Here is a 14,893-nt window from a genome sequence, read left to right as displayed (position 1 = left end):
CACAAATAAAGATACATCTCTTACATAGTATATATATTTATGTGAGAGATGTATCCATTTATGAACAATGTATGGTCCTACTTTATTGAAATGGTTTTGAAATTTTTATGAAAAGGTTATACACCTATATTATGGGCCCATGCCAATTTTTAGGATTCTCATACCACTTTACGATATTATTCATTTTTTCGTCGGACTCACCAAAACATAACTTCGAGTAATCTCTAACAAAGCACTTTACTTTTCATTGATTTTTAGGATACGAGCTCAAATGGAACATGTCTTATTATATATATACCCAGGGGCAAATTTGTCCTTTCTTGTGCTTGGTATTAGGAAAAGGATAAGAAAAGAAATTAAATAGGTGATATGTCAAAGAAATCAAATTAACCTTGTACTATATGATATTTTTGCAAAGTCAACGATAGGAGGGCAAATTTGCAAAGCCTATCATAGAGGAAGGTAAATATCCAATTTTCTCCACCTCAGATATCCTTGAACAAGCGAAGGTGGAGGTTGTCGTGTACTCTCTCTGTTCCAAAATAAATATGCATCTCGCATTTTAAGGAGTCAAATATTCTAAAGTTTATCCAAATGTATTTAAAAAGTACTAATATTTATAATACTAAATAATTATCATTAGATTAATTACAAAATATATTTTCATAGTACACATATTTTAAGATACATATATTGATATTTGTTTCTATAATTCTAGTTAAACTTGCAATCGGTTGACTTCTCGTAAAGCGAAATGAACATTTATTTTGGGAATTGGGATGGAGCCCGGGGGAGTATACTTGATGCAGATGCAGGTTGACAGACTAGGCAGGTTCAATAGTCAAGACAGAGAGGAGTGCCTTGGAGCAGAAGCCCATTCTTATGATCTTGTCTAGTGTACGTATTCGGCCTTGGGTCGTATTCTAACAGGAATGTGTGAGGGGAAGGCCCATTAGACAAACTACTATATGTAGGCCCACTTCCTGGAAGGTTGGCCGCAATCACTGATTACGTGAAATGAAATCCAAAGGTAATACACTCCCCAACTACTGAGCTTCTTCTTGCTGTTCTTCACCAACCCTAGATAGCAATGTGTGATTGTCCATTTCCTCACAGCAACAGGGCCAACACCTAAATTCCGTAAATTAAAACAGAACATCCCATCTCAATCTCAAAAATTAAAAATCTTCATATCTCAAAATTTAGAAATCTCGATTTGTTGCGCGCTTTCACACAGTATTCTTTAGTAAAAGGCGAAAGAATAATTCGCTTTGTGCTCACCACACAGCTGCTTGAGTTGAGTTGGTTGGCTAATCTCCTTGAGAGTGACCGGTGTGGGACTGAACATAATTTCCCGGGCTGTCTTGCTTTGCGAATGCCCTTGTACATGGGCCTGTTGTTTCAAAGCTGGCCTAATGGGTAAGCAACCCAGTGATACAGACCATGGCCCCTGCTTAAGTGGACGCAACATCGCAGCTCACGCTTTTTCCCCCGAAAAGAGTTGCAACTCACGTGATCATTTGTATCAGAATGGGTGCTGTCTGCGTGAAAGACTAGATCATAGCTGCACAATGAGAATTTGTCAAAGCATGAGGTTAATGATCAGAATAAATTTAGTGCAAATTAAACACATAAAGAAGAAAGGGTAGAGAGTTACCATCGACCGTAATTTCCACTGTGCTTTGTTTTTGCCTTTCAGAAGCCTTTGTTTTTCTGGCCACCATCTTGTCGCAATTCCTGGCTAGGTGACGAGGGGCACCACACCTGAAGCACCCATCTGCAATGAGGAGGAATGGTATCATATAAGCTTTATCAAGGAACGGTTTACGGTTGAGGAATGGTTATCATGTAATCTCTATCCAGAGAATAGTTGGACGGGAAGAATACTAAGACAACTTTCAATATAGATATATAAAATGATATAACAATATAGTGCGAAAGAAACGATCTGGTTTATGATCTTTTACCTCTCTTTGCATATCTTTTGCTTTGTCTGAATTGGCTCCATGACTTAAAAGCACTCTGACAGAAATCAACCTCGATCCTCCGGTCATCAATCAAACATTTTTTCATCTAAATGCAGAATACTCTGTAAGAAATCTTGATTTGGGACTATTCAAGGCAATTTCACTGACTAGTCTTATAAGCTCTTTGTTTCAATTTCATCTTTCTTATCAGGTTGCTTCTACGTTTTAAGTCTGTTATTTTCTTCTCATTTCCACTGCTTGTACCGGGCTAACTAAATCAGTGATGAAACCAGAAGGTTACTCTTTCTTACACTTAAAAAAACAGTAGTCACTTTTTGGGCGTAAACAAAGCATGACTCTATCAAAGCACTAATAAACGTGTGACATTCACTAGTAAGGAGTACTCTAATCAATAAATCATCATGCCGTCAAAATGGTAGAATACCATTACTGCAAATACACATTCACATGGGAATATGTGATTCTGACCTGGAACTGGGAATATGCACATTCGCAAGCCTCCTTTGTTTCGAATTCTGACAGAATACCATCAAGAGAAATGTTAGCATGACATATCAGACAACTCAGCTAAGTATAAGGTATTTAGCAGGAACTATGGATTCTCTGACAGATTATATGGATTTAAACTATACCTAATGAAAGCTTGTGGAAACAATGGGTGGTTACTTACAAAAAAGAAGCATAAGACAGAGGATGAGAAAGTAAATATATTTTCCCTGTTTATTTACTACTTGCTGTTCTTTCAACAATCAGATGAATCAGCCATCCTTGTTGCCTATTCAAATGATAATCAACCAAAGAGGCATAGCCAACAAATAAACATGCAATGCAGTTGACAAAACGGATGATGCATGTGCAATACAGTATACAGCAAGAGTTTTACAGGAATGAAACATACCGATGAAAGCAAAAACCTAAGCTGTGTCCAGTCTTCTTGTCACGAATTATTTCAGCCCTGCAAAAAGAAAAGAAATAAAATTGAAGAGAATAAACAAGGAGATGTAAGCATTAATCAGAGCTAAGAAAGGCACTCACGATGTCACAGTTCCAAAACGAGAGAAAATTGTATATAAATCTTCATCCTTCAAAAGAATTGAAGTTATTCAGCAAAATTGTTAACATTGAAGACATTGATTTGATAAGTTTTTTTTTTAGAAGACTTCACCGGAGGGGGGAGAGCCCCACCTGAATGATTTTCCATAGATTCCGGCAAGCCGGTAAATGGAGGGTGCCAGGCACCTAGAGTTTACATGGTCTTAATCGTACAGGGCATTAATTCATGACAAATAAATTACACCAGTGATTAGCAATGGAACGGTCTTGGGAATGAAGGCGGCTGCTCCATAGGCGACATGTTTCCCTGCAGCTGTACAGGAGGCGGCTCAGACAGGGTTGCTGATGGCGAAAGACGACGTCGTGGCGATGGTTCCAAATCTGCCAGCAACACAGTAGTATCATCATCGGGAAGTGCTTAGCCGGGATATGTGGTGGCCGTGGCATCTCCCATAGGTGAGTTGGCTCCGGAAGGTTGACCCCAGTCCAGCCAATATGATTCCAGAAAGCCGAAGGAACCAGGCAGCGAAAGATGAGGTGATCGGCAGTCTCTGCCGCATTACCACAGACTTGGCAAATGTCGTCGTCGAGGACATGCTTGAGGTGGAGGTTGTAACGGCACTGTATGCGGTTGTTTACCAATAACCAGCCGAAAAAACGTACCCTGGGGGGCGCTCGGTTTCTCCAAACGAAGCTAGAGAAATTGCACGGGGAGCCCATGGTCTTGGATGCCTGATACACGGCTGAAGCATGGAGAGTTCCTAGCTGGCCGACAAATTTGGAATATCTGCTGTCCGAAGCTTGTGTTAAAGTGATGTTGCTGATCATTTCATTGAGGGCATGCAGCTCTTCACTTGCTTGGGGTGACAGCCTGGAGACCAACATCGGTTGCAAACCGATGGTGAGGACCTCGGAGGCAGAGGCATCCGGCTTCGTGCAGTGGGAGAAAAGGCAGGGGAAGACAGTAGCGAGAGGCGAACCATCAAACCAAGAGTCATGCCAGAAGGACGTAGTCCGCCCGTCGCCCAGCTGCACCTTGGTGATACACCGGTAAGCTGGTAGCAAGGATCTGAGGGCCGACCAGTGACTGCCATCACCATGGTCGGACATGTTGAGGATGTCTTTGTGCTCTCTGACCCAAGCAGCCCAAGCTGACTGTTCAGGATGGTGAAGACGGTGGAGAAGCTTCAAAAGGAGGCAAGCATTTTGAGTGGCAAGGTCCTTTACCCCGAGGCCTCCTTCCAAGGAAGGCCGCTGAACATCGTCCCACTTGACCAGGCATTTTGCACCGGATGTCTTATCTTTGCCGGACCAAAGGAAAGCTCGCCGTCTGCTATCAATGGCCGAGATGATTCCCGGGGGCAGCGCAAGAGCCTGCATCATATAGGTGGCTAGACCGTCTAGAATTGAGTTGATGAGAACAAGTCTGCTTTGGTGGTTGAGCAGCGCAGCCTGCCACCCAGAGAGCCGTCGGTCGACCTTGGAGATCAAGGGCGCGAAGGCGGCGAGGTTAAGCTTGACATTTGAGAGTGGTAAGCCAAGGTACACCTGAGGAAAGCTTGCTTGCTGGCACTGGAGGAGCCGGACGATCCGTTCCAAGCGGTCTTGCGGTACGTGCATAGGCACAAGCGTGCTCTTGGAGTAATTGATCTTGAGACCAGTGGCCATGGCAAACCTATCCAAAGTAACTTTGAGTCTCCGGATGTCTACTATTTCCGCTCGCACCAGTAGGAGGGTGTCATCGGCGTACTGCAACACTGGGCAGGGGCCATCTACAGCAGGGTGTCTGATGTTGAAATGCTTAATGAGTCGTTGAAGAACATCAGCTACCAACGCGAACAGATACGGTGAAAGCATCCCCCTGTCTCAAACCTCTCTTGCAGGTAATCCAATTCCCCGGGCAGCCATTGATCAAAACAGCTGAGTGAGATGAAGAGAACAACATTTGCATCCATTGTAGCCATCTATCTGGGAAAGCTCTAGCAGCCAGGATTTTTATAGTACTGTCCCATGAGACAGAGTCAAAAGCTTTTGCAAAGTCTAACTTGAGTACCACTGTCGGGATTTTGTTGCGGTGGCAGTGCTAAACTAGTTCGGTGGCATACACAAAGTTTTCTGAGATGGAACGGCCCCTAATAAAACCAGTCTGGTCGATATCAATGAGTTTCTGGATGTGTCTCTGCAGCCTTGTTGTGAGAATTTTGGTAATAATCTTGACTGGGCAGTTCTGGATAAGTTCAGTTTCAGTATCCAAAATAATCAGCAACACACCCAACACACTGGGGGAAAAAAGCATTTCTAAGAATAATAGCTGAAGAAACATACTATAGTTCCACCAAAAAACTCCAACGAAGTAACCTAAAGGCAAGCAATTAGGAATAATACTAACTTGCGTTACTGGGTTAATTGGGCGAACAAATAAGACATTGTCTGGAGGTTTGATCTCAGCATCACTTGTAAGCATGATATCAGTACTAAAACACTAACGAATATAAGCTGCTGACTTTTGATTTATCACTAGGACTTACAATCTGAAGGGCTACTGCATTTGTATGTGCCTCTTTAGCACGGATCATCTCCTCAAGTTTTTCAGGAGCCGCTGTTTCGTCCGAAGGAACATAATTATCCTCTAAGTGCTCTTCTCCAATCTGCATGCAGCACAAAAGTAAAATATGAGGGTATACTCGCGTTGACAGAACTACTATGGCATTCAAGACACAACCTCTTTTATAAGGCGGATTGGCTGAAACATGCTCAATTAGTCAATTTGCACAAATTTGTCTTCAGAGGACAATGGGGGAAGGTTTCAATCCCAAATGAAATGGATGCACACTAAAAACTGCCATGGCCAAAATAAAAATTATGAACAGACAGACAAATCAGAAATTCTCGATAGCCAACAAATCAGATAGACAGTTGAAACATACTCCCTCCGTCCCTTTATGTCCGTCGCCCAAGCATTCTGCGCAGAGACCAATATTCATGAGACAAGGCCTAAACAACCCTATAAAATAGTCCTTCACCAGCTGCAGAACATTGCCATTAATGCTTGGTTGTGAGAGGGGGAAGAGATAAAGGCTGCTGCACTGGTGACATGCAAGTGCTCTGGTAGTATGACACACCTATACGGGGACTCGATTAGTACGCCAACGACAAACATTTAGGGACAACCTTTCAGAGCTAGAACGACCAACATTAAGGGACAGAGAGAGTATGTACACTCGGTAACTGCTAATTTGCCACAACTGGAATTTTGAACTAAAATGCAAAACAGACACACAGAAAAAGCAAATAAACAGAAATTCCGACTTATCATCTCACATTTTGGAAATGAACACGATTAGAATACTTGTTACCTCATCACGTGGCTTTCTTTTGGGGGAATTATCAGGAATAAGTTCAGCAAGCTGAGGAGGATCATCAAAAGGATCATCCAAGACATATGTATGTTTAATCCTGCAAATAAATATATTGCAAAAGGTCAGCAACAAGGAAAAAAATTAAACAAAGAAGGAAACTGATGCTGGTGAAGAGTGAACTTTAGTATTAATGCTGTAGCTAAGACACAGACACTATTAACGCTCCACCTTATATTCTTGAATGGTCTTCCTTTATCGTCAACATAAGCTTCATTTATTTTCAGCAGTGTATCGAAACCTTCAGCAACCATCCCAAACACCTATGGTTCACAGAAGAAACGTATGAGATTCTGCAGACAAAGGACGAATTCAGTTCATTAAAAATATCAGTTAATGGAATGAAGTACTCACAGTGTGTTTATCATCAAGGTAATCCAAATCATCCCGTAGAGTAATGTAGAACTAAAAGTATTTTATAAAAATACATAAATGGAAAGTCAAAATAAACAATGAGATCCTGAAAAAAGAAATATCAAATATTTACAAGTGGAGCAGTTTGGACAGACACTTCACCTGTGAGGCATTGCAGTTTTCACCAGCACTTGCCATAGCTACAGTTCCAGGTTTTGAGTGCCTTAACTTTGGATGGATCTCATGATGAAAAAATCGAGTTTGATCACCATAAAGAAATCTGACGAAATAATATATACTTTTTTTTTTTTTTTTCGAAAACGCAGGAGAGCTGCGCATCATTATATTAAGAAGAAAGAAAGGGGTTAGAGCCCTACAACACACACCACACACAACCCCACACAAATAACATTCGCGCCTGGCAAGGACAGAAGGCGACCAAACACTATGACTAAGCTAACTGCCAAAGAGAGGGGCTGTCAAAGATGACAGACCCTAGGCTCCTGCTACACTCCACAACCGGCGCTCATCTCCAGCAAGGGAGAGAGCCCGACCAAGGTTGGGGGTAATTCCATCAAAAACGCAACGATTCCGGTGATTCCAAAGAGTCCAAGCACCAAGCACAATAAGAGAGTTGAGACCTTTTTGCATTAATCCACTTGTTGCTCGAATAGCCTTTTCCCACCATATATCAAAGGAAGAATCAGAAGGCTGTGGTGACAAGGAGTGTAGGCCGACCTGTCTCAAAAGGAGATACCAAAATTGTCTAGCAAAGACACAGGAGACTAGGAGGTGGTTGATAGTCTCATCCTCCTGATCACAGAGAGGGCAGTGCACAGGATGAGGCAGCCCACGACACGCAAGGCGGTCTGCTGTCCAGCACCGATTGTGGGCCACTAACCAAAGAAAAAAACGACATTTGGGCGGTGCCCAGGTTCTCCAAATCCTCTCGTATGGACCAAACTCAGTAGATCCCTGGAAGAAACCCTCATAGGCAGACTTGGCTGAGTATTTCCCACTAGCAGAGAAACGCCATATGTGGACATCTTCAACATCAGGCTCTAACTCAAAATTGTACAGCAAATCCCAGAGATGGAGGAAGTCGACAATAACACCTACAGTGCGGGCTCCCTTAATATCCAAAACCCAGCTGCGACCAGTAAGAGCTTCCTGTACCGTACGTTGCTTCACCCTTCTCTTCGGGATGGCTTCGAGTAGTCTCGGTGCAAGGTCAGCGATACACTGTCCATGGATCCAACGATCAGTCCAGAACAAAGTGTGATTCCCATTGCCCACTTCCGATATAACGGCTATCGAGAAGAAGGCATAAACTTGGCCCGGGATCTGAATAGGAAGGGCTGCCCATGGGCGCTGAGGTTCAGTTTTTTTCAACCAAACCCATCTCATCCTTAGTGCCCAACAAAGATGCTTGAGGTCAGAAATGCCAAGCCCACCTAGTTCAAGTGGACGGGTAACCTTTCCCCAAGCCACAAGACAGTGTCCTCCACGAGCATCTTTGCGGCCCCTCCAAAGAAAACTTCTCCGCAGTTTGTCCACGGCTTTAATTGCCCATGGTGGGAAATCAACTGCCATTGCCAAATAAATAAGCATGGCTGTGAGGACAAACTGCACCTGAATCCTTCGTCCTGCCCGTGTCATGAGGTCTGCTTTCCATCCCGGAAGCCGATCAGCTATTCTATCTATAATAGGTTGGATCTGTTCCTTAGTTAACTTCTTGAGAGAGAGAGGCAACCCCAAATATTTGCAGGGAAAATCCATGAGCGCACAGGGGAGAAGTTGCTGTACCAAGGCCAGTTCTGTATGCCCACACCTGATTGATAACACATTGCTTTTCTGCAAATTGGTTTTGAGACCTGAAGCATCACCAAAAAGTTGGAGGATGTTCATTATGACAGCAATATCCGTTGCCTCCGGCCGGAGAAAAAGAACCACATCATCGGCATAGAGAGATATACGATGTTGAAGAGTACGAGATGATAGTGGCTGCAACAAAACAGCAGCGGCTGCCTTGGCTACCATATGTCCCAACACATCCATAACAAGAATAAAAAGCATGGGTGATAACGGATCACCTTGCCTTAGTCCTCTCCGGTGAGAAATACGCTCCCCAGGTATTCCATTCAAAATTACTTGAGTAGAAGAGGAGGAGAGTAACCCGCTGATTATGTCCCTCCAGATTTGGCCAAAGCCTAAGTGCTGCAGAACCTCAAGCAAAAAGGGCCAAGAAACTGAATCAAATGCCTTTGAGATGTCTAATTTTAGAAGGATTCTAGGCTGCTTTTGTTGATTGAGAAATCTTGCCGTTTGCTGAATGAGCATGAAGTTGTCCTGTATGAAACGCCCTTTAATAAAAGCACTTTGATTGGGAGACACCATCTGCTGCAGCCGACATGCAAGTCGATTCGCCAACATTTTAGTGATCAACTTAGCAAAACTATGTACCAAGCTGATAGGCCGAAAGTCTTGTGGCTGCTCAGCTTCCTCCTTTTTGGGTAGAAGAGTGATGTAAGCTGCATTAAGCACCTCAAAACCAGCAAATCTCCTACACCATACAGCAGAAACTGCAGCCATAATATCTTTCTTTATAACCGGCCAGCAAGCCTTGTAAAATCTGCCAGTAAAACCATCTGGACCGGGCGCTTTGTCCGGAGGCAGCTGCTTAATTGTTTTCCACACCTCTTCTTCAGTAAAAGGGAGCTCAAGATCAGCCAAATCATGGGAGAGGATCCCAAGCGCATCAAGGTTGATAGTACGCGCTCTGTCCAGGCTTGTCCCAAGCAAGCCCTCATAGAATTCATCTAACAATCTTGCTTTGTCTTCATGTTTGGTGTAGATCTGGTCACCTGAAACCAGCTTGCCTATGAAGTTCTTCCTCTTGCGGTGACGGGCATGGAGTTGGAAAAACTTTGTGTTGGCGTCCCCATCACGTACCCAATCAATTCTTGAGCGAAGACGGGCAATTGTCCGTTTGAGGGATGCAAGAGCAAGGCAATGCTTCTTAAGATTGTTTTTCAGCCAGTCTTCTCTTGGTGAGAGGGTGCGACTGTCCTGGGCGATCTCCAGCTGATGGAGGATTTCACGGGCAAGGGCTAGCTGAGAATTAACGTGACCCACTGATTTATCACTCCAACTCTGTAAAGCTTTAGTGGCAGCTTTGAACTTGAGGTTCAAGGTGGAGAAAGGACAAGGACCAGCCGGCACTGAGGCCCAAGCAGCTGCTATAGTTTCCTGAAACCCCTCAAGCTTAGTCCAAAAAGCTTCAAAATGAAAGCGTCTGCGACCTGATTTATTATCCTGAAGTCCAAGCAAAAGAGGGCAATGGTCTGAGTCCTCCGAAGCCATGCTTTGCAGCAGACAGTTTGGGAAAAGATCCTCCCAGTCCATTGAACAAAACACCCTGTCCAGCTTTACCAAAGTAGGATTATTTTGCTGATTTGACCATGTATACTTGCGACCATGTAGAGGAATTTCCTTGATAGCAAGATCATTAATTAAACGTCTGAAACGACCCATCATTGCTCGGTTATAGTTATCATTATTCTTGTCTTCCTCTTTGTAAATCAAGTTGAAATCGCCAACAAGAACCCATGGATCAGGACAGCCCCCTCTGATATCTCTCAGTTCCTGTAGAAACTGGATTTTCTCATCCATGCCCTGAGGACCATACACACAGGTTAACCACCAGGAAACACCATTAACCGGGCATAGTTGAACAGTTACGCTGTTGTTATTCACATGGCAGGCCCCTGCAGTACCAAGATGACGACGCCAAGCAACAAGAATACCACCGCTAGCACCTACAGAGGGGAGCTCAGCAAACTCTGAGAAATCAGTCCCCAGAGCAGACAGGATCACTCGCCTGGCTGACGTAGAGATTTTTGTTTCCTGGATGCACACAATATCTGACCGGGAAGCTTCCACAAGAGTGCGGAGAGAATCTTGCCTTGCTGTAGAATTGAGGCCCCTTACATTCCAAATTAAAATTTTAGCTGGATCCATTACAAGATTGTGAAAAAACGACCAAGAGCACAGACCAGAGCAGCTTATGTGGCTACTACATCTTCACCAACTTGATCATCATCCTCACAGAACTCGGGGATGGACCAGTTGAACAGGGCAGCCAAACCAATCAGATGGACGTCAGGAAGTGGGTTTTCAAAAAGCTTACAATACTCCTCTTCAGCCTGCTGACAGACACCATTCTGCTCACTAATGATTTCCAGCGAGCGCATAACCTTCATTTTCGACCGCCTTGCCCAGTCCACCGGTTGGAACTCAGCCACTGCCCCCGCAAGACGTCGACTACGCCGTGGAGTCTCACCAGGTGGCAGAGCTTTTGCGCGACGTTTGCTGATGGTGGGGATTGGCAGCAGGCCTGCTGTCCGACGGGAGAGGTTGCTGATGAAGGTGTCGTGGTTCAAAGGCGTCGCGGCTGGGGACGGAGCCGGAGCTGCCACATCCCCCGCCGGTATACATGGAGATTTGGCGGAGACCTCGGCCTCCAGCTCTATCGTCGGCGCCAACGTGGAGCTCTCTGGAAGAGCAGCCCCGCGCGGGCGAGAGCGGCGACGCGAGTAGACTTGTAGCGGGTTCGCAGAGCGTTTGCCCAAACCCGGAGGCGAACTCAGAGACCTGAACTCCGGTGGGGGAGAGGTCCATGGGGAGCCAAGAACAGCCGGCGACCTTGGGGGATTTTCTTCGGTGGCCAAGCCTGAGGTGGGGTGCGGCGGTAAGCATGGTGAGGCCGGCAAGATTAGGGGATTCCCCTCCGTTGCCTCACCATGGCCCATGACGAAGTTGTCAGCGATTGGGCCTTGCGCCTCATCAGGTCCAGGATCAGCCCCATCCATCAGCCCAGGAGGAGCAACATTTGCCGGGCTAGGCTGGACCAATTCAGTCATCAAATCAGCCGCCGAGCCCTTCATCGAGGGAGTCAACTCGTCCCCCAATCCCTGCTTGCCGATTGGCCGCGAAACTTCTTCATTAAGGCGTATCCGGTGGGCAGTAGACGTTGCTGCGCCGACCTTGGGCGTCGAGGTCAATTCAAGGGCTTCAATTAATGGCACGTCGCGCACGTCGCGATTCCCCCGCGAGTTAAGACGCGGCTCCTCTGTTCCAACGGCTGGAGTGGAGGCTGCTGCCGAAGGAGTAGCTTCCACGTAGGAGTCGCAAGAAGCCGTGGGGCCCAACCGCACCCAGACCGGCCGCCGCCCCGAACCGCCGCGGAAAGCATCAGCACCGCCCGCCGGACCCGAATTTAACTGCGGGGAAAGAGACCGGACACGGCGCGCCACCGCGGCCCCGTCAGGGAGGACTAGCAGAAAGCTAGCCGGGGAGGCACGACGAAGGGCCAGCGGGTCATCTTCAACACCCAGCCTCAAGGCGATCACCGCAGCCAGCTCCTCAACCGCCGCCGCCTCACCGATGACAGAGATGAACACGGCCCTTGATGCCTCCGGAGGGAGGACCATTTGCTGGGAACCATCAGCTGGCGGGGACACCGGACGAGCCGTACTCGATGGGCGACGGTTACGCGGCCGGCGACGCCGCCGACGACGCCTAGACCCAGGGTGGTGTTCCGCCTCATGGCGCACCAAGTCCTCGGGCGGATGCAAGACGATGGCGTCAGCTGACCCTGGAGCCGGGGTGATCCGCCGCCAAACCGGGACGCGCAGAGCCGGCCGTCGACGAGGGGCCGCCCGCCAACGACGCCCAGACCCAGGGTGGTGCCCCGCCCCAAGGCGCACCAAGTCCTCGGGCGGATGCGAGACGAGGGCGGCAGCTGACCCCGGAGCCGGGGTGATCCGCCGCCAGACCGGGACGCGCGGTGCCGGCCGTCGGCGAGGGGCCGCCTCGCCGCAACTAGTGGTGCCGGGGCACACGTAAGATCGGTGTCCCAGGGCCTTGCAATGGAAGCATCTAGTCTTCTGGCGGCACTGGGCCGCGCTGTGCGCCTGCGAGAAGCAGTTGAAGCACAGACCAGCGAGATCGGCCGGAACTTGACGACGGGGGCGAACCACGCGCCGCCGCCGGCGTCGGGCGGCGCGGGACTCGAACTTTTGCCATCCCTCTGCATCGGGAGCTGCAGCACGACGGGGCTGGGCGTAGGCATGGCGCCGAGGAGGAGGGGCCCTCTGGAGAACCGCCGTGGGGCCTCTAGAAGCACCAACCGCCGCGCCCCGCTGCGCAGCAGCCGCCGCGGACGCCCCAACCGCCTTGGGCGCGCCAGCCGCCGCTGACGCCGCCGAGGAAGCAGGTCCCGTGGAGGACAGCACGATATCGCGGTAGGAGCGAGGGGAACCATCGGAACTTGACGCCGACGGGTAGTTGTCGTTCCACCGCTCCCGCTTGGAGCGGCCACGAGGGACGAACGACGCCGCGTGAGGGGACAAGGTGGAGGTGGAAACCGACGCCTGAGGAGAGGAGGAAGGAGCGCTGGCAGTCGTGGAGGTGGTCGCCGGACCCGGGGCGGGCGCCGGCGAGGGGCTGGGGGGAGGCGGGACGTCGGGAGAGGAGAGGTCGGAAGTCATCTCCCAAGCTTCTCATTTACAGATTCTCGAAATAATATATACACCTAAGACAATATGTAACAATAATGATTGTGCACATATGAAAAAGAAATAAGCAGACAAGAAAGGGAAGACCATACATGTATAGTAATCATCAAAAATATTAGTTAATCTATGATGCAGGATACCAAATTATATGGTTCAGAGGTCAGGATTTTGAAGGCAAGTAGGGGGTTAAGGCCTTGTTTAGATGCCATCCAAATTCCAAGTTTTTTCACTCTCTCTCCATCACATCAATTTTTAGCCGCTTGAATGGAGTATTAAATGTAGGTAAAAAAATAACTAATTACACAGTTTAGTTGGAAATCACGAGATGAATCTTTTGAGCCTAGTTGGTCCACGATTGGACAATATTTGCCAAATAAGACGAAAATGGTACTATTCATCGGGTTCATTTTTTTTGCAATCTAAACGAGGCCTAAATAAAACTTGGGTGGAGGTAACTGGAATGAAGACATATTTGGGAAGTTCAATCAAAAGAATTACTTACATGTATACGGAATCACCCCCAGCGCCAGTTCCAGTTGGATCACTAGTTTGTGCCAAGAAATCCTTCTTTACGTCGTGGAATAGGCACCCATTGTAGTACTTCATTCTGGCCAGTCAAAGAAGAAAACAAAAAAAAATAAGTGCCCTATTTATTTTCACGATGATCTCAGATTCATGCACTGGCATTTTCCATGATTTTCTGATAACAAAAGAGTAACCAGATATGTAACTTAAGCATCAGAAATCAGTCCCCTGATGGCCCTTAAAAGCACGGATACCAGAATCAAGCTCAGGTGCATGAGCATGACAGCAGTAGTTCTTTTTTTTTTTTGGCGATGAACATGACAGCAGCAGTTCAATTAGGCTAACTTCAATTGGGCCATATAAGATGGGACAATGTAAGCCAAACAAATTTGAATCTTCTTGTACCATAACTCCAAAACAGAGAAACACGACTACTGAGCAATTACATATAAAATTATCTGACACCCAGAATATCACTAGTCAATTTATCAACATATCCCGGTTCACACTATCAATTAGCGTCACCAATCCACACGCCCGCACAGCTCTAACACTACAAAACCTACCATTCCTACAAGGCTACAACGCCAAATCCTGAAATCCATCACGATACATACGGGAACAACCCATCAAATGGAAATTGCGTTGCCGTAACTGCTCAAACGAATCCGCACATAGACCAAACCCTACCGCGGTACTGCTCTAGGATGCTTACTTGCAGAGCTTGAGGAAGTTTTTGGTGGTGAAGGGGCACAGGTCGCTGTGGAGATCAACCGAGATGTCCCCCACGCTGGTCACGATCAGTACTGACATCTCCGAAGCTTTCCTCCTCTCCTCCTCCTCCTCCTTCCTCTCCTACTGAGGCAAGCGCGGCGCGTGTGGGAATTGTGAGTTGGGAGGAGGAGGCGCCAGGCGGGGATCAACGTGAAGCCGTCGAACGGTCGAAGCGAAGGGCGGCGCAGGAGGACCGACCCCAACT

General features: G+C 47.1%; 2 pseudogenes; both read right to left on the bottom strand.

Annotated features, from left to right (window-relative positions):
* Positions 1-1,176: 1,176 nt before the first annotated feature.
* LOC136524999 (U5 spliceosomal RNA) lies at positions 1,177-1,287 on the bottom strand (annotated as a pseudogene).
* A 72-nt stretch (positions 1,288-1,359) lies between these two features.
* On the bottom strand, positions 1,360-14,728 carry LOC136520320 (peptidyl-prolyl cis-trans isomerase CYP59-like; annotated as a pseudogene).
* Between the last annotated feature and the right edge of the window lie 165 nt (positions 14,729-14,893).

The sequence above is a fragment of the Miscanthus floridulus genome, chromosome 18, assembly GCF_019320115.1.
Source record: "Miscanthus floridulus cultivar M001 chromosome 18, ASM1932011v1, whole genome shotgun sequence".
NCBI lineage: Eukaryota > Viridiplantae > Streptophyta > Magnoliopsida > Poales > Poaceae > Miscanthus > Miscanthus floridulus.
Note: the sequence above shows the minus strand (reverse complement) of the source record. Positions and strands in the feature narration are given on the sequence as shown.